The sequence below is a fragment of the Nyctibius grandis genome, chromosome 4 (assembly GCF_013368605.1).
Source record: "Nyctibius grandis isolate bNycGra1 chromosome 4, bNycGra1.pri, whole genome shotgun sequence".
NCBI classification, from domain to species: Eukaryota; Metazoa; Chordata; class Aves; order Nyctibiiformes; family Nyctibiidae; genus Nyctibius; species Nyctibius grandis.
Genome location: NC_090661.1, coordinates 99054805 through 99082047, shown reverse-complemented (window position 1 = coordinate 99082047; position 27243 = coordinate 99054805).

The window sequence follows — 27243 nt, the reverse complement described above, 5'->3', positions numbered from 1 at the left end:
TTAAAGTTAAACTGTAGCTGGAAAAAGTTTTAATGGTAAGTATACTCTACGACTCTCATTTCTTTGAACAAAATCTCTTTTTCAAGGTTAATTTGTAATTCTTTAATCAAGAATTTAAGTAATCAGAAGTTCTGCTTTAGTTCAAAAAAAAAACCAACACATTTTCCACATTTAGCTTGCACAAATGAGTTGCTTATTTTCCTGCATGACATGAATTCACACGGCTCAGATCATGCAGATTACGCTTTGGGGTCACCTACAATGGAGGCCAAGTGTAGAAGTCCCAGGAGACAGGGTGTTTCCCCTGGTGATCCTCTAGAATTTGTTTGATAGCTAACACCATGAGGTGCCGGACTGTATTGATTTTCCACAGTGGGTGTAAAAGACGGTGCCTTTCTGATAAGGAGCAGGGACAGCCAAAACGTTGATCACATTTGTCAGAAAAACACATAAGTGCTGGCTGAACACAGCAGACTGTTCGAAGGCCCAATGTTTCAGAGGTAGCTATGTTAGCATCTTGGTCCACACACAAAAACTATTTCCTAAACTTGCTTTAAATATAAGGATCCCCTAGATAAGAAAACTGGTTTTTACCCTTTCTCCATGAGGTGCCAGATTTAACACATAAGAGACAAGTGCTAAGTCTGGAAACAATCTGGCTGGAGCAATAATATTCAATGTAAAAAGACATTGATAAACTAGTGAGGGTGGAGAGTAACCAACTGTTTTGTTGGAAGTTCCCCAAGAAAACATGTAACTGATGCGGTCTGTGCATCTTGTTAGGCTGCCTGGCTCCCACAGCAACGACAGTGGGAGCTGAAACGTCTCACTGTTCAGCACGTTGTTCCAAAGAATCACAAAATTGTTTTGGTTGGAAAGGACCTTTAAGATCATCAAGTCCAGTGGCAGTTATGCTTCCCACCAAGTTATTTTGTTATTGACATCTATTTGTATGTAAACATAGCAAAAGACTGAGAAATGAATTATGGTTAGTGTTGTTTCAGAAAACGGACACACCAAAAAAGAGCAAAACATGAATAATTAACAGTGACTCATCAACCTTCGCTTCGTTGTCCCACTTCAAGACATTATTGGTGCCTTACTGAGATTTAAGAAACAAAGCAAAACAAACAAACCAATCCCCAAAACACAACAAAAAAACCCAACGCCATCCACACACGTCTTACTTGGAAAGACTTAAACAGGAGGAAACCTAAAAGGATAGAGAGTCTTCAGTCTTTACAACTTTTACCACAGTTGGAGAGATTACTTTCAAGTTGGAAAATCGTTTTAATAGCTTTTCTTTAAAAGAAAAAACAGTATTTCTTACAGGAACAGTTTCCCCCCACCCCCCTCACCAAGAGCCTCTTGACATTCTTGCCAGCTCTAATTTAGTCAGGGAGATAGCAGAGGAGCTAACCTCTCTGTAAAGACAGAAATACTCTCCTAGCTCAGAGTACTGGTATTCCCTCTTTCCTTCACTACACTGAAGACGTCATCTCTTTCAGGCAACTACTGATTTCTAGCACTAAGAAACAGGAAGGGCTAATTATATCCTGAGAAAAATATATTTCCAGAGTATTTTAATCAGGATAGTTAAGAGAAATTTTAAACACAGCCAGTAACTGCTCTGCTACTGATACTTCTCATGTGCCAGGGCTTAATGTCCTCAAAGACTTGGCTCATGAAGCCACTAAGCATTAGTGCGAATGGCATTTGCTTCCTGCAAATCTCTGAAATCACACAGAAATTTCAAAAGATATCAGATTTGGGGATACACACCAAATCTTAAATCAAATTTCAGTGACCACATCCTCAGACTGGAAATCATAGTGCTCCCAAGACCAGCTCTTGACAGGCTGTAGGACACTATTTGCACCAATGAAATGAGCATGTGCCTGGACCATGTGCATAAGTAGTAACAACACATAAAGTGAAAAAAAAAATCTAATAATTTCAATATGAGAAAAGCTCTGAGGCTCATTGTTGTGACAAGCCTTCTTTCTCTCTTACCCTGGTGGGAGTTATCTTGTTTCTAGTAACACTCTACCATTTTTCATGCTGTAACCAGACATACTGTAACCTGTCAACTTCACTCAATTAACAAACAACAATTGGTGCTTCATATAATGATCCTGGGTGTCTCAAACAAGACAACGCACCAACAGACAAATTTCACACACACACACTAACTATGCTAGAATTCTTTTAAAGTCATAGCAGGAATAAATTGCAAAATTGTTCAAAAAGCACTAGAAGGGCTCAGCAAGTCCACAGGCAGCACTGCAATATTGACTGGTGGTATTGTGCTTGTTCCTTCACAGATCAAGTAATCATGAGAAGCACATCTTCTCCCCCCGCCCCTCCACGTTGATAGTCTTATAAATGTACAAAAAGTGAAGGCGAGAACATTGAGCAATTGGTCATTTTGTGGCAAGCATTCCATCTTGCAGCATTAAACTTTATATCAGCTCAGTATTTGTTCATTCAGAAGTTCTTAAAAGATGTCAGTTTTCTCTTACAAGCCACCAACACTTCCTGGAAGGCAAGACCCAGAGACAGAAGTAAGATCTGAGGGGGATAAAAGCAGAAAGAGTAAGGGGAAAACAAAAAACTCTGCTAATACCAGTATAAGTTTGAGGTGGTAGTACTGGTTCAATATATACAAGGTTTGAGAATAGGTAGCTACAGACTGATGCTCTACCATGTTTGTTTGTCAGACCTCTTAAGAGCTCGGTTTAAGAAGCAGATCCTTAGACACTTCAGGCTGTGGGAAATTGCCAAGAACTGCAGTTGGCATTGAACTAAGCTCTAAATGCTTTGTTACACTGACTTTTCAGAGAAGCAGCCTCTCAATCTGTGTAATGCTGCTGTAATTACAGTCAGGGTGCTCAGAGCAGAGTACTTGATAACCCAGGAGGTCTGCCAGAACACCAATCTCCCTGAGCATCCTTTCAATGTTGGAGTATTTGCATTTGCCAGACTCCAGATTTCTTATTTTTCCAGATATTTTTGTAAGAAGAAGCTCATAAACAGGGTGAGGAAATGAAATGCATGCAAGCTTACCAGAGGTCAGCCTCTATCTGATTAATATTTTGTTTTCGTATAGTCATAACAAGAATTGGATACTGGCAAAATAAAAATCAAAACGAGCAAAAATATTTATGATGTTGGGTATAAGTAAGGTCTTTTTTCAGGAAAGAGGATGAGGGAAACACTTTCTCAGCTGCAAGAGCTAGAGAAGAAAGGTTCTGCCGTTTTGGAAGTGTTTTTTACTAGAATCAGATTAATTTCGGATGGATTTCTTGATTTACAAGAGACAAAGGCAAACAAGTATCATTACTGATATTTTTTTGGCACCCACAGGTTTCATTCATCAATTTGAAAAATAATGACAAAACCTGGGATTAAAAAGTTCTTTTAATCTCCTGACATCTTTCCTTACATCCATACCATAACTCAGGATGACGAATCAACAGACCAAAGACTAGATACACCTCACTACTCTTACCTTATTCAGCTGATCAAACCATATAATTTCATTTATTTAATAAACGACATTATTTTAGGAATCTTTTCTACAATCCATCAGCCTTTGTAACAGATATGTTTTTCTACAGCAAAAAGTAGGCAGCTTCTCCTTAAAGCTAGTTGCTTTGGGAAGGCAACTTTGATTAATACTGTCATCACAAAAGAATGTTCATGCCTGGTTCATACCTATGACTGGACCATTCCCTAGATCTTGAAAACAGCAGATAAATGCGTGGAGTCACAATGTGAATTTATTTATATTTTATTTGCATTGATTTCTATTATAAAACTAAGATTAGATTTTTTTGTGAAAAAAAAAACAACCTGAAATTCAATGCTGAAATATAGACATAATTAAAGTCAGATCACTCAAGAAAACTACATGTGCTGTACTTTTTTGTAAGGGCAGATGTAATGATCACAGCCTATGACCCTACTAAAGGCTATCAGACTGTCTTTATTGTTATATTTTAGTTTTTAGCAAACTCTGACCTTTCGAAAAGGCCGTTCTGTAACACTCATTAACATTTTCATAGAAGTAATCTGTAATACCAATAAGACAGTTTTGATTAAGGTTTTGAAAACCTCCTACTTGTAGTTTTATAAGGAGATAAGTTTCTTATCTCCACTAGCAAATTCTTGTATTAAAACCCCATACTTCAACACTGTTATTCCCATGATCTACAGTGTAACCATAACAGTTGCATAGAAAGTATTTTATGCACTTCTGATGAAGATTACTGCACACTTAGTTTGTTCTTCAAGCCTTCTTTCTAGGTATTGTAATAGCAGTAATTAAAAAAGGGTGTGTGCAAGTGCACTGTATGCAACTAATAAAATAACTGGCCTAAAATAATTGATGGTACAATATTACAATTTAAACAGAAACCAGAAGTCAACTAAAGTGTTGTTTCCAAAGTAAGTTTGTTGTTTCGTTCATGTGTTCAGTCTATTGTTATGGAACACTATTATAATAGTATACTGAAACTTTCTTTGAAAATCATATGTGACGTAACAGAATCTATGCAATACATAAAGAAATCTTTACAAGGGTCGTGTGTAACCTCTCTGGAAATCCTAGGTGTCGTTTAATAGAGAACCAATCACTTGATTTTTAAAGATACATCCAGCTTTGCTATAAGTCAAGCATCTTCAAAAAGCATCCCCCCTAAAAATAAGCATCCCCAACCCAAAAAATAGCAAACATCTCTATTAATAAATAAAAACAACCAAACAAACAAAAAAGCCACCCTCAAAACCAAACACTCTTAATTAGCATGCCCCCCAAAACAGCAAACACCTTTAACACAACACCTTTCTGGTATTGTGCAGGAAGCAGAGATTCTTTATCCATGATTCTTAAGGCCAGTGCCCTACTGAATGACCAAGTACACAAACAGCAGCACATAACTGCATTTCTGGTTAGTCAGAGTGCACAGCATGAATTTCATGATACTTTCTATTGAATTTATAGCCACTGACAAAGCTTCTGACATGGCATAAAACCTTCCCGCTACGAAGTTGATCCATAAACATTTCTTTAAACAAAACTTCAACCTTCATAACGAGTGCTCACTGATCAGAGCTTTGTGTCATGCAGTCACAGCATTTTGATCCTCCATCACTGGTTGAAAAGCCAGGTTTGTCGTATCATCAAACCACAGCTCAACCTGCTGCTAAGCCTTCCCACCATACAGTCATCTGAAGCCTGGCTTCTGAAGCAAACATGGTTTGAGTTCCAATTTCTACCTCTTTGATCCCTGTTTCGTCCAGAAATCAATTCTCAGCACTCAAATGCTCCCAACTCATAGACGTGAGCTGCTTAAATAAGACAGTAGATAAATCTGTAACAGTTTTCAGACCTTATGTTGTATTTTTTTCCCCTCAACTAGGCACATACAATTTTAAAATAGGGACTGAAACGAATAGCAATTGTTTTGTTTCAGGAGTTGCTTATACATTTGGATTTCCCAGAGCTCTGATGGATTAGAGCAGATGCCAAGAAGAGGCTGGATAGTTTTATTCCTATAATCCACGCTCATTCTTTTGTCAAATTGTGTTGGAAGTGCTCCCCTGGTACGTTATCTGGCCTCTACACTAATATTGCAAAGAAAGAACTTCTCCAAGGTCTAAACTTCTTGTTACAATTTTCACTTTATTTTACTTAGAGGAGCAGGTATACACAGTTATACTGTCAGGATTCACTGAACAGGGGAGATTTCTGATACCACTGGTCATCACACCTGTGCAATCTCCCAGCTCTGAATGCTCTCATCCCTGCACATCCTTGCTGGACCAAAATTTTTCCTTCTCTGAGCCCAGGCAGCACTCTGCAAATCCCAGGAGCCACTGCCCAGGGTCCACGCCAGTCAATTCATGCACAACTGCATCTGTTGCGTATACAAATTATCTGCTCATCGTCTTTTTCCACAGTGTTGAAGCTATTCCAGTGGCAACTATGACTTTCTTCAGTGCTCAAGCTAATGCAGTTAAATCAGAGAAACTGAAGACCAAAGAAGTCTCCATCTTTCACCAGCAAAAGCCAACAACAGGAGGTAGAACTAATTAATTACTACAAACACATTTTCTCTTTCCCTACCTGATTAATTCTCTTTTACAGCTTCGATGCCCATTCATAACTCTTCTGACGACCTTTTAATTCTTATGACACATAGCTGCCCTTCATTCACCAGGCGCACTTCGCTGGTCACCACAGTACTCATCCAAGACTGTGGTTGAAAGTTTGAGAAATGGCTTGACGTGCAATACCATTTCACTGTGCAAGGAATGAATAAGACAGCTGCACAGGTGAACAAATTAAAACGCATTAGATGCCTTTGAAGCACACTTCCAAAAACACCTTACAGAATTTACAGAATCCCCTTGCTTCCTGGAGAAGCTATTGAACACCAATCCAAACCTTTCAACACCTATAGGTGACTTACTAAAAATACCCTTACTAATATTAAGTTATCAGGTAGTAGCTATTCTGCATATCTCTGCATGGGGGTGCCTTAAGCTCATACATCAGCATTAATGCCGGGAACTAGTCTATGACACAAACCCCCCTCATTTTCAACACACAGATGAGCTCTTTGCAGCTATGTTGCTATTTGGTTAGGTTTTAAGTCAGCTAGAAATGGATATTTGAAGTTTTGAAAGTCATATTGACAAGTTAACAAACCATGGAACACTACCTGCTGGATTTTTCTCAGCAAGAGAAGGACAAAACAAGAATCAGAAAAATACTGTGAATAAAGCCTTGTTACAGTGGCCACTGGAGATCAGAAAGATAGATGTTTGGGGGGAATCCCTTCTATTTGCAGATGTTTTTTGGGTCAGAGTCCTCAACTATAGCTCTTCCTTTGCTCCCAGATGAAAGCAGCATCCCAGAGCTTCCCCTGCAGAGAAAGGGGACCAGTAGGTTCTATTGCTGCCATCTGAATGCAGAGAAGGATATGCTGAAGCACGTTATTTAAAGCCTTTCCCATGAGCTTACCCTACATTGTACAGCTCAGTTCCCAAGTGTCTTGCCAGAGCTGCACTGAAATTGAACCTTTGAAAGAATCACATTGCCAACTAAGCACCCGTATGGACAAAGGAAGCTTGGTGTTATTTAAGGAAAATTGTACATAAATGCCATGGAGATTAGAGCAGTATGTTGCTATTTGCATGTGTACTTTAAATATCTTTGAAACAAGGATCTACAGGGCAGAACAAATGTATTATGCACCAAAGCCAGATCAAAAACTGTCAGCAATTAGTTTCCTTCAATAGTTATTATGCTTTTTCTGTGACAATAAAACCCTGTGAATATTATGCCTCCTAGCAGATTGTAGTGCATCTCATCTGTAAATTCCCCAAAGCGTCAGTATGAATCTCTGTGCATGATATTGCAATTATAATGAAGAATGTTCTGAACGCATGTCTACCTTCAACCATCTGGAGTGCCTCCTTTATTAAATTTGTTTTCAGTGTTTATACAGTCTCCTGGTAATTAATTTAAGAGATAAAGTAGATTTGTCTCATGTTCAGAGGCCTGTCATTCTTCCATTTAATGACAACTTGAAAGATTAAAGACAAAGCAATACATAATTGTATCCAGTACACTAATATGGAAAAATGCAATGCTGTTACCTTAAAAACCAACCCACAAAACCACAACAAAAAGCCCATCAAGAACGAACAACTTAAATTTTTGACCACTGTATTTAGAGAAAGGAGATTATATAGTTTCACCCTCATTAGTGAGGGGTTCCAACTCAGACCTCAGCACAAAGCAAGGTCATCCAGAAAACAGCAAGACTGCCATACCATCATGCTTTATAACATATGGTGTGTAGATACATAGCATACAGTAGCCTGAAGGAGGCATGAACCAGCTATTCACATTTCCAGAAGCATGAAGACATCACAAAGGTGCACAGTCTTGAAACCCATCTAACTCATTAATACTTGTGGTTTTATTGTTGTAATTGCCAGTACCCCAAATAAAGCATGGATGCATATTGCATAGGGCTGCTAATTGCCCCAAAGGTCTATAGGAGTGTGGTTTGAACAGTATATAAACCAGAAACAGGTGTGGGGGTTTTGTGGGGTTTGTTATTGTGTGATTTTTTTATTTTTTTTTTTTTTCTAATACAAGCTTGAATTGCATTTAATCAGAGAAAGGGTGATGCACGTAATTACACCACAGCATGGATGTGCCTTTATGGGCGAGTTTTTTCTTTCAATTCCAGTCAGTGATTTGAAGCATTAATAGCCTTCATAATTTTTTTTCTAACTAATATAAGCACAGATGTTAGTCTTATTCGTATAAGCAGCGCCTTACATCACTGTTTTCTGGGGACTAAATAAAGTGCACTAAACTCATTAGGCTCTGTAATAGAATTGATCAATCTGTCTGTAAATAAAACTGATCATTTCAAACTACATCCCAGCTTCAACTCGCAAACTTGCATGTCAAAACTGGTAAGTATATTTCTTATTTGGATAGGTGGCACTCTCATGGAGGATGTTATTCGTCCTAAGAGATCTTTTTCAAACCCCCAGAAGGCCACTTGCCAATAATGGTCAAATCCTAAAGTATAATTAATTGTGGACAATTAGTTATCAATTAGTTGCCATAAAACCCAGGATCATCTGGACTAGATCCAGTAAAGACTTAGTTGCCTGCACACAAGTGCATCATCATGCACTTTCTACAGAATTTAGATCATGTATTCTGCCATTAAATCTTAATTTCCATTTAATGAAAACAAATTCATGAACTCCAGCAAAAATCCCAAGACCAGTACCTTATTATGTTTTTTTATAGTGATACAGCTTGGTAAAAACAGAAGTTCATAGTGAACTGCCTTTTATCCTTCACTAGGAAGTCACAAGCACTGAGAGAACATGACTATAAAGATTTCAAGAGCATTTAAAAAAAAAAAATTAATAGTGGAGAGGTGCAGAATTAAGATGATCTACAAATTATACAATTTATCTTGCATTGTCTCTCTTACGGAGAAAGAACACCCATAAGTAAAATGATTAGGTCTGCTTTTCACTACAAGAGGTTGCGGTGAAATATTTAGGAAGAGTCCTAGGAGAATTCCAGGCCTGAATTCTCCCTAAAACCACAAGCACATTACCTTGCAAAGGCTATTTGGGTGAGAAGAAGGATGTTCAGAGGCTTTTGTTTGTTTTTCCAGATTTAATTAAATGAACTGAAGAAGTCTCCGAACCCTTTATGGGGCTGCCTGAAGAAATATTTCAAAGCTCATATTTCTGCCCTCAACTCTTATTTATACTTTGGGCTTACATGGGTCATTTGGCTTATTCAGTCTTTTTTATGGGTTTTTTGAAGTAATACACTAGATCTAAATACTAGCTAGGCTAGTTTTACTTCAGTTTAATACTATGAAATATGCCAAAATACACATTGATTCAGTGAACTCTGTATGTCACACAAAGTGACTGGGAAAGAAAAAAAAAATATGGCTCACTCTTCAAGCGTTTGTACACGACCAGAATTCAATCTAAAGGACATCCCTAAAAGCCCCAGTCTCATGGAGGGCTGAATCAGCAGAGGCAATATTTCCAATAACTCCAGAAATAACAAGATTAAACCTCTGTGTTAATACTGTCTTACCAAGGAGAAGCTCTAAAGCTTGAAACAGCAAAATACCACACACCAAGGAGACAAAGGAATTCATTCTTTCTTTTCACCTCTTAAAACAAAGAAGGTGACTTTATAATAATGGCAAAAATACATCCTTATAAGATTAAAAAGCAAATACAATATTAAATGGATGAAATTAAAGAGTTGATGTCACTGCCCCAACTTTACCAGCCTATGATCTATGCATGTCTTCTGCAGCATAAAATTGCCTGTTGGATTTCAGAGAGTCCATTAGCTACTTTACAAGTAATCAATGCCAGCAGTATAAACAGACCTGCTGCCAAAGAGGGCAGCAAAATTACAAGAAATACCAAATCTGTGGACTGGAGTACATCCTTTGTGCTGCAGAGCTTTGTGCTTATTGTAGTCAAGACAACAGCTCATGGAAGAGTAGCAGCTTGAGGAATTTAGTATGAAATATTTAGTATGACAAAAAAATGAAGACTATGAGTCAAGAAAACACGGAAGAAAGCTACAGGTGGATCCCTTTTGATTGGTCTTAAGTATCGAACAGTAAAACAGCCTAGTAAAAACAGTCTTAAACAGGGAAAAATGGTACAGAGTTCTTTGAAAAAGTGTTCAGGACCTGCTTTTGCATCGTGATATTAGCGGGCAGCAGAGTTACTGTGTGCTGAATCAGAAACAAGGTATGACACAGACATATTCAAATAAAATTTACACTTAGATTCACTATAACCAAGTATACATGCAGTCCATCAAATGATAAACTACCATCTTTATGTTTATATAAAAAAGTGGAAAAAATATTAAAGCTTATCACTGTTTTCATACATTCAAAACTTTGTGCCTACACACCGCCAAAGAGCACCCATTCCCTTGCAGCCTCTCAAACAGGCTTATCAAATTTCTCTGTGTTGTTTGCTGTACATGCTTCCAAAAAATTCCTGCCATCCTCACCTGTTCCTCTTCATTTCCTTCTCCCTCTGTTACCACCTTTGTGACCCAAATAAAGTTCCTTAGAATTTAACTAACTGCTATATTTATGATAGTGAAAATGCCAACATGTTTTAACAGAGGTTTTTAACGGATATTTCATCTCCTTGTGATCAGCCAATGAAAGATAAGTTGTATTAAAGTATTTTACTTGGTAGAGATATAAATACAAAACAGTATAGTTACAGACACTTAAGCATTGTAATTACAGAGCAATCCCACTTCACCATGTACTTACGAGAAGTTTAGGTTCCAGAAATCCAAATTGCCAATTTGTTTTGGGTTGGTTTTTTGGGGTTTTTTTTCTTTTCTTTTTTGTTTGTTTTGGGTTTGGTTTTTTGGGTTTTTGTTTGTTTGTTTTTTGGTTTTTGGGTTTTTTTTGACAAAACTAAAGGAAGGTAAGCAGAGATAGAAACAATTATTCAGATGAAACAGCATAATAGAAAAAAAAATAAATTAAAAAACGCTGTAAGTATTATTCCAGTTGTACCAGCTTTGGTTTGCAGTGCTCCATGGTGTAAACGTGCTGCCAGTTTATGTTAAAGCCCCTGCTACAGAGCACAGAATCCTTCCTTCCCAATCACAGACATACAGCCCTCAAACCTGTCCTCAACTTTCACCGTAAACAGGAGCATGACATCAAGCAGTAGACAACACACACCCCAGCAATACTATTTGCACTATATTAATTTCATCAGCGTTAGAGATCTTTTTCTTTCCCCATCTTTTTTTTATCCTTAATTAAGTTAACTCATTGTGGCAAACACCAGAGCTCATTCATTCTTGTTTGCATCTTCCCTAGCCTGTTGTCTCAACCACCCTCTGTATCTCTATTGCAACATCCCAGGAGCTACAACATCATTCAGCTCACTTTGATCTCTATTGTGGGCACAACCGCAGCTGAACAACATGCACTTGGGAGCCTTTGTAGCAGCACCAGGCTGCAGAGATTGATATTGATCCGACTGCTCTTTGTACGTGAACGTCTGGAGCACAACCCCCATGCCTTTTAACCAGCCACGTGTAGCTGCACCAAATGGAAAACACAGAGCAAATAGCTCTTCAAAAGCTTTAATGAGAGGGAGCCCAACTGCAAACCAGGTGTATTAGGCCCTCTCATCTCTCCCCACCATCGTACATTATAAAGTTATCTTTATGCACCTATGTACAGACAGCATCTGCATTTTCTCTTTGCTTGCTGGTGTTGAGAAATAGGCTTTAAACCATATGCAAAGCTGCACTGGGCTGAACAATACGCTTTAAACCATAAGCCCACCAAATCAGGAAGTCCAGTCTAGGCATGAATAGCTCATTAAAAGACAGTGGTGTTTGATAGACCCAGGAAAGGGCCTAGAATAAAATTTCCCTTATCAGCCATACGGCAGATATGCTTTATAATCTGTCAGGAACAGGCTGCTCTGTGAGGGAAGAGATGGTTTCTAGCTGGTTACGTGACACAGCAGGAGAGGCTCTGCAGCCCTGGTACCACACATCCATGCGACAATAGCACCTGGCCCTTAACTTACCTGTGCCTTGCTTTCCCTTTACACGAGTTATAACTGGATAACAGACAGTAGTTATGTTCACTTGAGTGTTAAGAAATGTAATGGATGTTTGCAAAGCACTAGCAGAGCTTAAGATGAAAGGTCTCATCGTAAGGAAAAGCGCTGGTGATCAGAACCCAGGAGGAGATTTGCTAAACAGCAACCCTGGTGTGTAATGGGCCCCCAGGGAGTCTATTAGAGAGCCTCACAACTAGAAAAATTCATCACCCTTCTATCTCATGCCACTGATTTATTTTAATGTAATGCATAAGGAAGACCAAGGAAAGGACAGAAAACAAGGAACATTTCTGATAAATGTTTCCTTTCAAGCCTCGTCAACCCGGGGGAAGCAGATAATACTTCTCATAGACTGCATTACTCACCAAACACCCAATACTTTAACTGCCAACTTGTAACTCGTGTGGAAAGGCAGAGCAGCTGGCAACTAGCTAGCAGGCTGTACTTCTAACAGAAACCAGAACAGGTGGAATCCATCAGCCCACCGCAGGAACACCCCCAGGGCCACCTGTGCCCTCCTCCATGGCACAGAGGGAAAGCTGTGGGTGACCAAACACCTTACGCAGAGGTGGGAACCCAGGTCATGCCCTAAGTATAGCACAGTATAAATTAACAGAACAAATAGCAACAAAGGAAAGGGCTAAGGGGGCTGATGTAGAGGTTAAATGTTTCTTACAGAGCCATCAGCCCTCACTTGCAGTTGCCCTTATAGGGTGACTCCCCCATAACTCCCACCTTGGCTGTAACACCAGACAGCTCAGGCATACGGTGCCATTCCAGTCAGAGGGCTGAACTAGGAACCAGCCACTCTGCCTGGTTTAGAACCCTGGCCACAAGTAGAAGATTAGGTTTTTACCTAGATTTTTATTTATTACTTCTCAAAACCTTCACAAAGGGAGTCTAGCAGGGAGCCCACATTTTCTAAAACAGCTCAGTTCAGAGGGAGAGAGAAAGGCAGAGACAGTGGATAAAATCACAGAATCACAGAATGTTAGGGAATGCAAGGGACCTCGAAAGATCATCTAGTCCAGTCCCCTGCTGGAGCAGGATTACCTAGATCATATCACACAGGAACGCGTCCAGGCGGGTTTTGAATGTCTCCAGAGAAGGAGACTCCACAAACTCTCTGGGCAGCCTATTCCAGTGTTCAGTTACCCTCACTGTAAAGAAGTTTTTCCTCATATTTATGGCAGAGCAAAATCCATAGAGGATTAAACCATAGCTGCACTTCAATCCTTCCCCACCTGTCCTCACCCTCAAGAAAGAGCCCAGCAGCAGCAGCCCAGTGTTTATAACTGTAGAGTTGTTTCCTCTTTCCTAAGACAGCAACAAATTTAACTGTAAAATATTTACATACACTTTATTTTGCAGAATCTAAAGCCAAACTACAGCTACATAGCCTGGTCCCTGCATACTCAAGCCACCAAACTGCACAACCAAACTGAGACTGGCCAGCAGCAGCCACACAAATGCAGCGATCAACCCAACAAGGACCATAGGACACACACATGTGTGTGCAGTCTGGTCACATCCAAGGCAGGGAATGCCACACCAGCTTCCAAGTACCACTTCAGAAATTATTTTATTTCCATAAAATTGAAAATATTAACAGGTAAGAACAACACTAACCTCTTTAAAAACGAGCAATTTAGACCTTCTTGCTCCTTCCAGGCAACTAGCTCCCTCTCTGCTTTCCTAAAAGACTTAAACCAGCTGCTGGGAATCAGGGCTAATTGCTGATTTCCAGCTTTCACCTTGCCAGCAAGTCTGGCAGACAAGCTAAGCACCAGTGTCAAGTTTGAATGGGGAATGTCTTCTGTCTCAGGGAATGCTTATTTTTTGTATTAGTGTGATTTGGCTTTTGTTTTCTGGATTAAAAGGTCTTCTTATATCAGGTGTCTTGTCCCTTATATTTACTGATTCCATGCGTTTAAATTAATTTTATTAAATTTACCATACCATTTGTGCTCCCTCTCAGAAATACTGGCTTTTAGACTGGGAAAGAAACTGCCAGACTCTGATGCCACAAACTGAAGGGTGACTGCATTATACCGAGGCAGCAGTAGCAATAACTTCATGAAATTCTAATGCTGTTCTCTATTTTTACCAATAAATAGGAGCCACTATTGTTTAAAGTAATAAGTATTCACAAAGTTGTTGCTAACACACATCATCGCCTTCAAAAGCACCCACTTCCTAAAAAAGAAGAGAGAGAATAGCATCATCATTGGAAAAGCAGTTTCAGAAGAATTAATGTATTGGGCATGGCAGACACACTGCTACTTTAATTTGGTTTTGACATCCACACAAACAAGTCTGTTAAAAAATGAAGCAGGCACAAAATGGCATAGTGCTTTCTCAAATAAAAACTTATAACAAAGGTGGTATTTAGGTTTCAATTTATTTTGCCATGCTATCAGCTGTTAGGCTTTCCAAGCGTCAGTCACTAGGAATTGAAATCATTAGAAACAATTTCACTGAAAGCCTACAGCACGCTTACCAAGACGTAAGAGAGGGCAGAGTCTGTCCTGAAGCAAATGACATTTGGTTGAAATTGTTCAGTTACAAGGTTCATTATAACTTTTTAAGCACTTCTACAGTTAACAAAAAAACCAATAAAAAAGTCTTACAGTAGGCTTTGCCTTTTTATTTCACAGAATAAAAGTGGGTCCCTTTTTCTACTTCTTGGAACAGAAAATGACTTTTTAAGCCAAACTTTTAACTGAAAAAGCTTTACAATTTTTGCCTTGTTTAGAAATAACTTTCAGCAAGTTCGTTCAACAACAGAAGAAAAAGATTAAAGTTACTCTATATGTGATATTCTGGGAAAATAATTTTTCTGTACAAAATTCATTAGAATAACATGTAAAAAACCCAAAAAGAAAACAAACAAAAAAAAACCCCACACAAACCCAACCCACCAGCCTGGCAATGCAGAAATTTTGTAAGAACTTTTGATGCATTTGAGTTTGAAAGCCATACTTACAAGATTACTGCTGTAACCTTACAACATTGTGACCTACTCACATATATGTGAGTAAGGAACCTGGGGGCTTTTTCTAGAATTCACCTTTAAACAGTGCCTTTTTTTTTCTGGTTATTGAAAAGAAAATTCAGACCATTTATGTGTGCAGTTTTGTTTTCAATTATTTGATGATGTGTTCGGCACACAGACATTTCCCTGACATACCTTTGTAGAACTACGATACTTTCAGACAGGGATATGCTGAGTAGAGCGTTTTCTTGGCCACGGTAGAGTGCCTGGCAAAATCCAAGTCTGTTAGTATTAAAGACAAGTTCCCCAACATGTTTTAGATGCTCAGATTTGTCATTCAGACCATTTTGCTTCCAGTACTGGATAAAGTATCAAAGAATGCAAGGTGTAAAGGTTTCCGAGAATCTACAATAACAATTGTGTGCAGCCCTGTCATGAATACATAAAGGCAAACCAAATAAATGCAGTGGAAAAACATTCCTAAAAGTGTTTCATATCTCACATTGCATTCAAGCTAATGGAAGATGCTGTGGAAAGCACAGCTGGCTTTGCACTTGCGTACTGATGGTTATATCAAAAGGAATTTTTTTGCTGAATAGATTATATTTTGTCTATTTTAAGCAAGCAGTTATATTTATGTTAGATATTTTTAAGTGATTACCTTATAAGACCATGTAACTCACTTCAACTTTTGCCTTGATTGCATAAATCAGCAGTTATTTTAATTCAAGTGGAAAAGATTCTAACTTGAGACAAACAGGGTAAAATATCTGTCAGTTGAACCATCTAAAATATAACCTTAAAAGCTACCTATTATTCAGCCTGTCATTTCTGTTTACTTCAGTGGGGAAAGTTTTTTGCTCTTTAATCCCATTAGCCCTGCTGAAAGAGCAGGCTGGAGCCTGCACCATCTGGAACCAGTCAGAGCTGAATGAGCAGCTCCGCTGGTGATGCTCAGTTGTGCAGCCCATTGGATGTGCTGGTGTACAACTTGAGCTATGCTGATCTTTACTCACACAGAAAACAGGGAGGGAAAGCATAAGTGGCTTCCACCGACCTCTCCCGCATCTGCAAACCCTGTTCTCAGGACTGGCAGCTAGAATAAAATTCCTTTCCCAGAATGTGTTGGTCACCAGCATGTGCAACCTGAATAGTACCCTGGGGAGTGGGTCAGGAAGGAATTAGGGAGCAGAGATTAATGCAGGTTCGGGGGAGGAAGGTCCATGCAGGGGGCTGAGGGGCAGCAGACTCTGCATGGTTTTGGAGAAGGTGCAATGGCACGTGAGCAAGATGTTTCAAAGAACAATATGCTTTTTATTCTTTCTCCACAGGCTTCCAAGATTTTCAAATGAGGTGTAAAAACAACCCTCCCTGTTTTGTAAAATCATTTTTCTTTCTCTTGTCTATTTTTATCTTCTGAACTACAAATGAGGACAAAACTCCCCAGCTGGTGCTGAAAGAGAAGCAGCAGCAGCGTGGAGGAAGGACTGATGCCATGTCCAGAACCCACGTTCTGCTGTTCCTGTGCCCAGTACGTGAATTAACCTTTCCAGAGCTGTGATATGGATGTTCACACTATTAAACCCACATGCCATGGCCCAACACTCTTCAGTTTTTCCATTTCAATCCATCACACTCCTTATCTCATTAGGGTGATTTACATTCCATTACCTTATTTTTTTCCAATCAGCTTTCAACTGAACTGACCACTTAGTCACTAATCCTGATCCAGTATCTAGCAATATTAATTAGCCTATCTAGTAAGCCTAATAAACAGCAAAGCTTTGTATTTCTCTATTGTATTTTCTAATTAATTCATTGTGTGTATTTAACAAAGGGTTTTATAAGGAAAGAGATGGAGACTGCCAAGTTGTCTTCCCCTGTAAAATCCAGGCTCTGCTGCTTGTATTTGAAATAGTTTTAGCACGCTGAAAAAAACAGGGTAATGCGTTGGGCTGAAGTAAGCATTTATATTGAGTGATTAAATATGTACCAGTTTAGCCATAAGATTTTGCACCTCTTTTTCACTTTCCCAGTCTCTCATTTTATGAGCATGTAGATCACTTTGCCATAGCGCATGACTAAACTGATTTCATGGCTGTATTGTCTCAAAATTACCTTCTCTAAACTGCCAAGTAAGGAATATTGATCTATGTACAAGTGGATTTCCTTTCCCTCTTTCCTCTCCCCTCCACAATCTCTAATGAGTCCCTACTTTGCTGTCAGCCATCATCAATGTTGGAACAATTTTAAAAACTGAGGAAAAAGATTGCAACTTGTTAGGTTTCAATATTCTGACACTCTTTTGGGAGTGGATGAAACTTTATTTCACTTTTCCACAATATCATTTGGCTTCCCTGAACTTACATATTGCATTTTTCCTTAGTAGATATCAGCCTTAATTCTGATAAAAGGTTCAGATAAATGTGGTCTAGTTCTGATAACTTATTGACTCTTAAGGCTTTTCTAGCCTCTTAAGGCAATACTAATAAGTCTTTTTCTTTTTTTTTCTATTTTTCTTTCTTTTCTTCAATTTTCCTTCCAAAACAGAAAGTGCTAAGCTTTGCTTTACTGAATTTGTTCTTCACTGTGTTTCCAGATTCTGTTTTGTAAAAGTCTATCCTGCTTGCTTTTTGAATGTTGGTTAAAAACAAAGAAGAAACAAAACCAGTGTTACACACTTAAGAAATGACACGTGTGCTTTTAGGTGAAAAGAAATGAGGGTCCCTTTTCCAGTTAAAGTAAGCTGCTTCCCACCATGTTTATGAAAATATCTGTGCTTTCAGGCCTAATCCAGATTTTTCTCTTGGATGACGCCAAAGCCTGTTTAATCTCTTCGTCTGTACCTCCCAGGTATGATTTTCCTGTGCAAAGTACCTTCTGACCTGTTCCACTGGGGTGATATTGTCTAATCCTGCCTGCTCCTGGGCAGCTGGAGTCTAGTTTCTGTTGGGGTCCATGCAAAGAACGGACTACAGCACACCAATATGATGCTCTAACAGTCTACTTTATTTTGGTTAACACACTCTTTTATAACATACATACTTTTCTTATCTATCGGTTACACCTTAAGCTATTGGCTACAAGTACTGTACACACTCTGGCTGCTCGCCACTTCTACTGTTCTGATTGGATACTTGCTATGAGCCTAAGCAAGCCACATCCTTATGCTTTCTTGCTGACTCATGCTCTTACAAAACAGTGTACTCATATGTTCTCTCTATAGTTCTGCCACGATCCAGGCCCCAACATCTCCCCCTTTCTTTCTTAATATAACAGCAATGGTTCTTGATATCATTCCCTGCAAACCTTTTATGATCAGAGTACCAAGACAAAGATGAATAGCAATACTTGCGCCAAGCCTTTCACTAGGCTGGCTATCCACCCTCCAATTCCCAGATCACCCAACCAGTCATCCAAAAAAACCCATGATGTTCCCGCATTTTCTGTTCTGGATTCAGATTCTGGAGCCACGGCCAGATGATACTGCAAGGCAGTGATCACGCCTCCTCAAGGCCTCTGGTGTTAGAGTTGCCTGGTCCTGTAGCGTCGGCTTGTTCATCTAGCCACGGCTTCACCCTTTTGGCCGGAACCCATTGGCAGTTATTTCCTGTGGAGACACAAGCATACCCTCTGCCCCACGTTATTAATTGCTTTGGCCCTTCCCAAGTGCCTGATTCTGGGATGAATACCCTTACCGATACGTTTGTATTACTGAGGTCTTTTTGATTTCCCTGCCCGTGAGCTATGGCAGGTGGTGTTTGCGAGTCCTGCTTAGGGTTTAGCCAATTTAATACAAACAATGTTTTATGTAGCGCATCCTGTGGTCCCATCTCCCCCTGTTTTCGAATAATTTCTAAATGCTTTTTTAATGTACGATGCGCATGTTCCACAATTGCCTGCCCTGTAGAATTATATGGAATACCACATACATGTGTAATACCCCATTTCTGCATAAACTCTGCAAGCGATTCAGATCGATAGGCAGGGCCATTATCAGTCTTAATTTGTTCCGGCTGGCCCATTACTGCAATAGCTTGCAACAAATGTTTTTTAACAGCCTTAGCCGTCATGGAGGTCAGGGCTGTAGCCCACATGTGACTGGAGCAGGTGTCAATTGATACATGGATATATTTGAGTCAGCCAAAGGCAGCATATTCGGTGATGTCTGTTTGCCAGATCTGTCTGGGTTGGATTCCCCTGGGATTTGCTCCCGCAATCTGTAACACAGGTATTCTAGCACAATCAGGGCAAGAAGCTATAATCACCCTTGCATCAGTCTTTGTCAATTGGAATTGCAATGGCAATGCTGCTGCAGATTGGTGAAAAAACTGGTGAGATTGCTGAGCCTCTGTTAATTTTGCCTGCGGGGATCTGTCCACCGGAAACGTGGATACCAACTGATCGGCTTGGGAGTTTCCTTCCACCAAACCTCCGGGTAAACTGGTATGGCTTCTAATGTGGGTGACAAATACTGGGTGTAGACAGTGTTGCATTTCATGCCATAGGTCGAAAAAGGCTTTGAACAGCAGTTCATTGGCGATATGGCGAAGCAACAATCGGTGTATGCGTTTCACAACCCCTACCACGTATAGGGAATCCACTACCAAATTTAAAGGTGCTTCGCGCCACTTTTGTAAGGCCAGGAGTACAGCTTGTAATTCTAAAACCTGAGCAGATCCTTCTGCTGTGATGACATGTTTTCTCCATTCTCCCTGTTCTTGCCGGACAAATCCGGCTTCTCCGGTGCGGCTACTTGCATCGGTAAACACCGTGATTGCTTGCAACGGCGCACTGACGACAAGAGGCCGTTCTTCCAGCGATATGTGAGTTTTAAAGATGGGGTGGACGGACAGTGATTGTCAATCTGCATCGTCGTGTTCAATAGGGCTAAGGACGTAAGTTTTTCTCATTGACATACGTCTGGTAGGTAGTCAAGGCTGATTGGAATAACAAGCTTGTCAGGTGTTCGTCCAGCCACAGCTAATAGCCGTGCAGTCCCTTTGAGAATGACTTGAGCGATAGCTTCCCACCTTGTAGTGACAGTCTTTTTACCATGAGAGGGTAAAAACACCCATTCCAGCACTTGAAGTGGACTTGACTGAGATGGGTCCTATTGTCCTAATATGCCTGACACTTCAAGGTCCATATTATAAATGTACAAGTCCATGGGTAATTCAGGCACTACTCATGAAGCACAAGACAAGGCAATCTTTTGAGTTAATACTTGCAGTGCAGATCGAGCTTCTTCTGTGAGCTCACGGGATTCTTGAGGTGCGGAACCCTTCTGAAGCATTTCGAAGAGAGGTTGAAGGTCTGCATTGGTGATGCCGCAGACAGTCCTTATTTCAGCAGTTGTTATAATATGCAACAACTTATATATGCAACGAGTCAGTCGGCAGCAACGGCGGCAGCGGCAGCAGCGACAGCGACTGAGGTGAGTGCGGGCGAGGGTGAGATCGGGCTGTACCGGGCAGGTTCCGTACTCAGGGCTACCCGAGCAGCAGCCCCGAGTCCCGTCTGGACCCAGAAGTTCCGGCAACGAATCAGGCGAGGAGGGGGGGGAGCCAGAGGCACAGCGGGAGATTTGAAGGGCCCCTGGGGAGCGCGGGCGACCCGGAGCGCGGCAAACAGGAGCGTGGCAGTTTGTGCGGCAGTTCGCGCAGGCAGTTTGCGCAGGCAAGGCGAGCAGGAAGGTATGTTTTCCATTCAGCGGGGCCCTAAGTCCTCTGCGGGTGCCAGAAAAGACATGGCAACACAAACGGACCTGCCACGGAAGCATGCGGAGGTGCAGGGGGCAGGCTGCAGGGAGTGCCAGAGCCTGGCCCTGGCACTCGAGGGTAATGGAGACCTCACCTGTGTGAGGTGCGAACAGGTCGACGACCTGATCTCCTTGGTGGCCCAACTCAAGGAGGAGGTGGAAAGGTTAAGGAGTACAAGAGCATCCCAGGAAGAGGTTGGCGGGCAGTGCTGTTCCCTGCCTGTCCTGGGGAAAACGGACAGGCCTAATGCTCCCTGGGTAGTGGAGGATCCTCTTCCTCCTCCACAAGGAGCAGGAGGAGACCTAGGGGATGCGGGGGAATGGAGGCAGGTCCCTGCTCGGGGTGGCAGGCGAATCCCATCCCGACCTTCCTCCCCTCCCCACGTCCCCCTGAAAAATAGGTATGAGGTGCTGGAGCCTGAGCGTCTTCCTGAGCATCAGGAAGACACGAATCTAGGTGAAAAACCTTCTACGGGGCTACGTAAACAGAAGCAACCGAGTAAGAGGGTTGCAACCACCTCCAAAAAGGAGAAAAGAAAAGTAATTGTTATAGGCGACTCCTTGCTAAGGGGAACGGAGGGCCCCATATGCAGGCCAGACCCGACTTACAGGGAAGTCTGCTGCCTCCCTGGGGCTCGGGTAAGGGATGTTGCCAGGAGGAACCCTGAACTGGTGAGACCCTCTGACTACTACCCACTATTAGTATTCCAGGTGGGTAGGGATGAGATTGAAGAGAGAAGTCCCAGGGCTATCAAAAGGGACTTCAGGGCCCTGGGGCGTTTGGTAAAGGGGGTAGGTGCGCAGGTGATATACTCTTCAATTCCTTTGGTATTTGGTGAAAATAGGGAAAAGACTATGAAAGTACAACAGATTGATATGTGGCTAAGAGACTGGTGCCGTAGGTGGGATTTTGGGTTCGTTGACCACGGGGCGGCTTTCATGGCACCGGGCCTGCTTATGCCGGATGGGGAACAGCTGGCTGAATCAGAAGGGGAAAAGGGTTATGGCCCAGAAGTTGGCAGGGCTGCTTAAGAGGTCTTTAAACTAGGTTCGATGGGGAAGGGGGATAAGACCAGGGCAACCACAAATGAACCTAGGGTTGACAGGCCTGCATCGGGGGCAAGGCCGCTAGCCCAGCTGAAGTGCATTTACACCAATGCACGCAGTATGGGCAACAAACAGGAAGAGCTAGAAGCCACTGTACAGCAGGAAGGTTATGATGTGGTTGCCATCACAGAAACGTGGTGGTATGACTCTCATGACTGGAGTGCTGCTATGGATGGCTATAAGCTCTTTAAGAGGGACAGGCGAAGCAGGAGAGGCAGTGGGGTAGCGCTGTATGTTAGGGAGTGCTTGGACTGTGTTAAAATTGAGGAAGATGGTGAGGATGACAAGGTTGAATGTCTATGGGTAAAGATCAGGGGGAAGGTCGGCAGGGCGGACATCACGGTGGGAGTCTGTTATAGACCACCCAACCAGGAAGAGCAGGCGGATGAAGTGTTTTACAAGCGGCTGTCAGAAGCCGCCCGGTCGCCAGCCCTTGTACTCGTGGGCGACTTCAACTTGTCGGATGTCTGCTGGAAATACAACATGGCAGAGAGGAAGCAATCTAGGAGGTTCCTCGAATGTGTGGAGGACAACTTCCTCATGCAAGTGGTAAATGAGCCCACTAGAGGAGGGGCCCTGCTTGACCTGTTGTTTGTGAACAGAGAAGGACTAGTGGGAGACGTGAGGGTCGGTGGCCGTCTTGGGAATAGCGACCATGAAATGTTAGGGTTTTCGATAGTGGGGGAAGTAAGGAGGGCCAAGAGTAGAACTTCTGCCTTAGATTTCCGCAGGGCAGACTTTAGCCTGTTTAAGAGGCTTGTGGACCGAGTCCCTTGGGAGTCGGTCCTGAAGGGCAAAGGAGTCCAGGAGGGCTGGACATGCTTCAAAAGGGAATTGCTAAATATTCAGGAGCAGGCTGTCCCGGTGTGTAGGAAGACTAGCCGTCGGGGAAAAAGACCGGCCTGGTTAAACAGAGAACTTAGGCTAGAACTTAAGGAAAAAAAGAGAGCCTGCTTGCTCTGGAAGAAGGGTTGGGTAACTTGGGAGGTCTATAGGGACGTGGCCAGGTCGTGTAGGGAGAAGCTTAGAAGGGCCAAAGCTCAATTAGAGCTTGATTTGGCTGCTACAGTCAAAGATAACAAAAAAAGCTTTTACAAATACATCAACAGCAAAAGGAGGGTCAAGGAGAGCCTCCACCACTTGCTGAATGAGGAGGGTAGTGTAGTGTCAGGGGATGAGGAAAAGGCAGAGGTGCTCAATGCCTTCTTTGCCTCGGTCTTTAATGTCAAGACCGGTTGTCCTCAGGAGACTCGGCCCCCAGAGCCTGAAGTTAGGGACGGGGGGCTGTGTGAACCCCCCCATAATCCAGGAGGGGACGGTTAGTGACCTGCTGTGCCAGTTGGACACCCACAAGGCTATGGGCCTGGATGGGATTCACCCCAGAGTAACGAAGGAGCTGGCAAATGAACTTGCCAAACCACTCTCTATTATCTACCGTCAGTCCTGGTTAACTGGAGAAGTTCCAGCTGACTGGAAATTAGCAAATGTAACGCCCATCTACAAGAAGGGTCGGAAGGATGATCCAGGGAACTATAGGCCTGTCAGCCTGACCTCGGTGCCAGGCAAGGTGATGGAACAGATCATCCTGAGTGCCATTACATGGCACATGCAGAACAATTGGGGCATCGGGGCCAGCCAACATGGATTCATGAAAGGCAGGTCCTGCTTGACCAACCTTCTATGACAAAGTGACCCGCTTAGTAGATGAGGGCAGGGCTGTGGATGTAGTCTATCTAGACTTCAGTAAGGCATTCGACACTCTCCCACAGCATCCTCCTAGACAAACTGGCTTGCCGGGGCTTGGATAGATGGACTCTTTGATGGGTTAAAAACCGGCTGGATGGCCGAGCCCAGAGAGTGGTGGTGAATGGGGCAAAGTCCAACTGGCGGCCGGTCACTAGCGGTGTTTCCCAGGGCTCAGTTCTGGGGCCGGTGCTGTTCAATATCTTTATAGATGATCTAGACATAGGGATTGAGTGCACCCTCAGCAAATTTGCAGATGACACCAAGCTGGGTGGGAGTGTCAATCTGCTGGAGGGTAGGAAGGCCCTACAGAGGGATCTGGACAGGTTAGATAGATGGGCCGAGACCAACGGCATGAGGTTCAACAAGAACAAGTGCCAGGTCTTACACTTTGGCCACAACAACCCCATGCAGCGCTACAGGCTGGGGGAAGAGTGGTTAGAAAGCGGCCCGGCAGAAAGAGACCTGGGGGTGCTGATCAACAGCCAGCTAAACACGAGCCAGCAGTGTGCCCAGGTGGCCAAGAAGGCAAATGGCATCCTGGCCTCTATTAGGAATAGTGTAGCCAGCCGGTCTAGGGAAGGGATCATCCCTCTGTACTCAGCACTGGTGAGGCCGCACCTTCAATACTGTGTCCAGTTCTGGGCCCCACACTTCAAGAAAGATGTTGAGGTGTTGGAGCGAGTCCAGAGGAGGGCCTCTTCTCCCGGGCAGCTAGTGATAGGACAAGAAGACACAGCCTCAAGCTTTGCCAGGGGAGGTTCAGGTTGGACGTTAGGAAGAATTTCTTTTCAGAAAGGGTTATTAGACATTGGAATGGGCTGCCCAGGGAGGTGGTGGAGTCACCATCTCTGGATGTGTTTAAGAAAAGACTGGACATGGCACTTAGTGCCATGGTCTAGTGGGCATGGTGGTGTCAGGGCAACAGTTGGACTCGATGATCCCTGAGGTCTCTTCCAACCTGGTTGCTTCTGTGATTCTGTGATTATTTGAGCGATTCTAGTTCCTTGTTTCAATGTCACAGGTGGGTTTAATACTCACAACATTATTCCAATTTGTCCAGTGTAGTCCGCATCGATGACGCCTGGTAGCACCAGAAGAACTTGTTTGGTAGCTGATGATCTTCCTAACAACAATCCACTGAGTCCATAGCCTAAAGGTCTGCTAACGGTTGAGGGAATTATGTGTACGGCGCCATCTGTAATTGTTACATCTGATCCCACGGCCAAATCAACGCCTGCGCTCCCTCTGGTGGAAGCTGAGAGCTCTGAGAGACAGCCTGAATGGGGTAGGCTGCCCGACGGTATTGTGGTGTCATCGCGCCCCGTTCCCCGGCGCTGTTTCTCAAGTTTCCCAGCAACGGGGTTCCATCTTTTTTAAATCTTGATGGGCAGTCCTTCGCCTGGTGCCCAAATTTGTTGCAGCGATTGCACACACCTGCAAGCCCAGCGGATCCTCCCGGGTTGCTCCCCTTGTTTGGGGTATTCTTCTTGGGGCAACTCCGCTTCATGTGTCCCTTTTCTCCACACTGATAATATCCTGTCCCGGATGGGCCTCGGTCTCCTTTCCCTGTTTTCCATGGTGGCTTGAAAACTGCAGCTAAGGCATCAGCAAGGGCTTGAGCGTAAATCCGCGCCTTTTCCGCCTCCGCTTGCAGTATTGGAACTTTGCTACAAGCCTCAACCATATCTGCCAATGTGGCCGTCTTTCCCAAACTGGCAAGAATCTGCTGACATTGTGGGTTCGCATTCATGACTGCTAAATCCTTCACGACTGCGGCCTTAGCTTCAGGACTTAAATTCAGAGATGCATCAATGGCGTCTGTTAAGCGATCAACAAATTGCATATAAGGTTCACCCGCCTTCTGTTTGACCGTCGTGTAAGGGGGCTTAGGTGTTCCTATATTTGGCAACTCCTTTAATGCAGCCAATGCTAAGGCCTGTGACTGTTGTAACACTTGCGGATGTAAAGCAGCTTGTGTCGCACCACGGGCATACTGACCTTTCCCTAATAGTGCGTCAATCGATGCCAGTCTCAAGGGGTCCCCGTCAGCTCGGCGTACATTCTCAACAGCGGCTATCTCCACCTTTTGCTTCCACTTTTCCAAAAATAACAGGTATGCGATGGGTGGCAACATCAGTTCGCCAAGAGCGCGTATGTCCACTTGTGTTAATGTTTGGTTTTTAAAGAATGATGTTAGCAACTGCATCACATATTTATTGTCTATTCCGTACTGCATCACCGCTTCTTGTAACTGCTTCACAGTTTTCCAATCAAACGGTGCCCATTGACGACGATCTCCTTGTGTGAAATCTAGCATTGCGGTGATGCTATGCGGCAATATTACGCCTTCGATGGTAGCCTCTTGAATGACGACCCGCCATCGTTGTCCTGGATCATAACCGGGTAATGCTCCAGGCTGTGTATTCTGTTCGTCACCAGGATCGTCGGAATCTGAAGAGTCTGGCAGTGGCGGAGATGGGGCTCGACCTCTCCCTGCAGGTCTTTGAGTGCTATGCTCTTGTCGAGGAGGGTCAGTCAGCCAGCGCATGCCCGAACAAGAAGACGAAGGCCCGCCCAGGGAAGACGGTGGCCCGCCCAGGCCACTCCCATATTTGTCGTGTAGGTACGCGTCAGCTACTGCCTCCTCCCACACCCCGTTCTCGACACGCTGCCGCGCCCACTTCTGGACTTTGTCCTCTTTGTGCTTTAGCTCTTCTGGAGTTAGTTCCGCTTCTGCTGGCGGACCTTTCTGCTTCTCGATAGCCTGTCCAAGAGCCTCTAATCCACTAGATGTCGCCTGCGAGGCTTTACTGTAAGCGAGTTGCCGCGATGTCTTACTAGCTCCTCCATCTAGCTTCTCCATTTTTTTTAATATGTCCTGCATTTGCTGTTCTCGTCGCTGCAGTAACTCTCGCAAAGACGCGTTACTGTCCGCTTCAGGAGCGGCGTCTGACTCATTTGTTTCTACTTCCATGGGAAGGGGTACAGTTTCAGGATTTGCTGGTGGCTGTTTGCCCCTGTCATCCTCCGGAGAGGGTACCAAGACCCCAGATGTCGCCTCCGGCCCCATTTCATGAGGCATTAACAGGGCTGACGGGACTGTTGGTTCCCCACCCCAAAACTCTACCTCAAGCGCAGGGTAAGCGGCAGGCACCGAGCCTGCAGGGGTGGGGGGCAGAGGAAAGGGTATCGGCGAGTCCTCATAGGGAGGGGCTGCCTCTACAGGGTCCGCCGGTGACCGCTCTTTTTCCTCTGGTTTTGTTAGTGCTTTTTTGAGAGCGGATTTCACTTTCGCCTCAGAAGACATAGCCTCCAGCATATCCCTCACCTTCTTCCAAGACGTGGCTAGCTTTCTAGCCTCTTTATTTCCCACCGTAATTGAACTCCAAAGTTCTTGCCCTAGATCGTCCCAGCAAGCTGC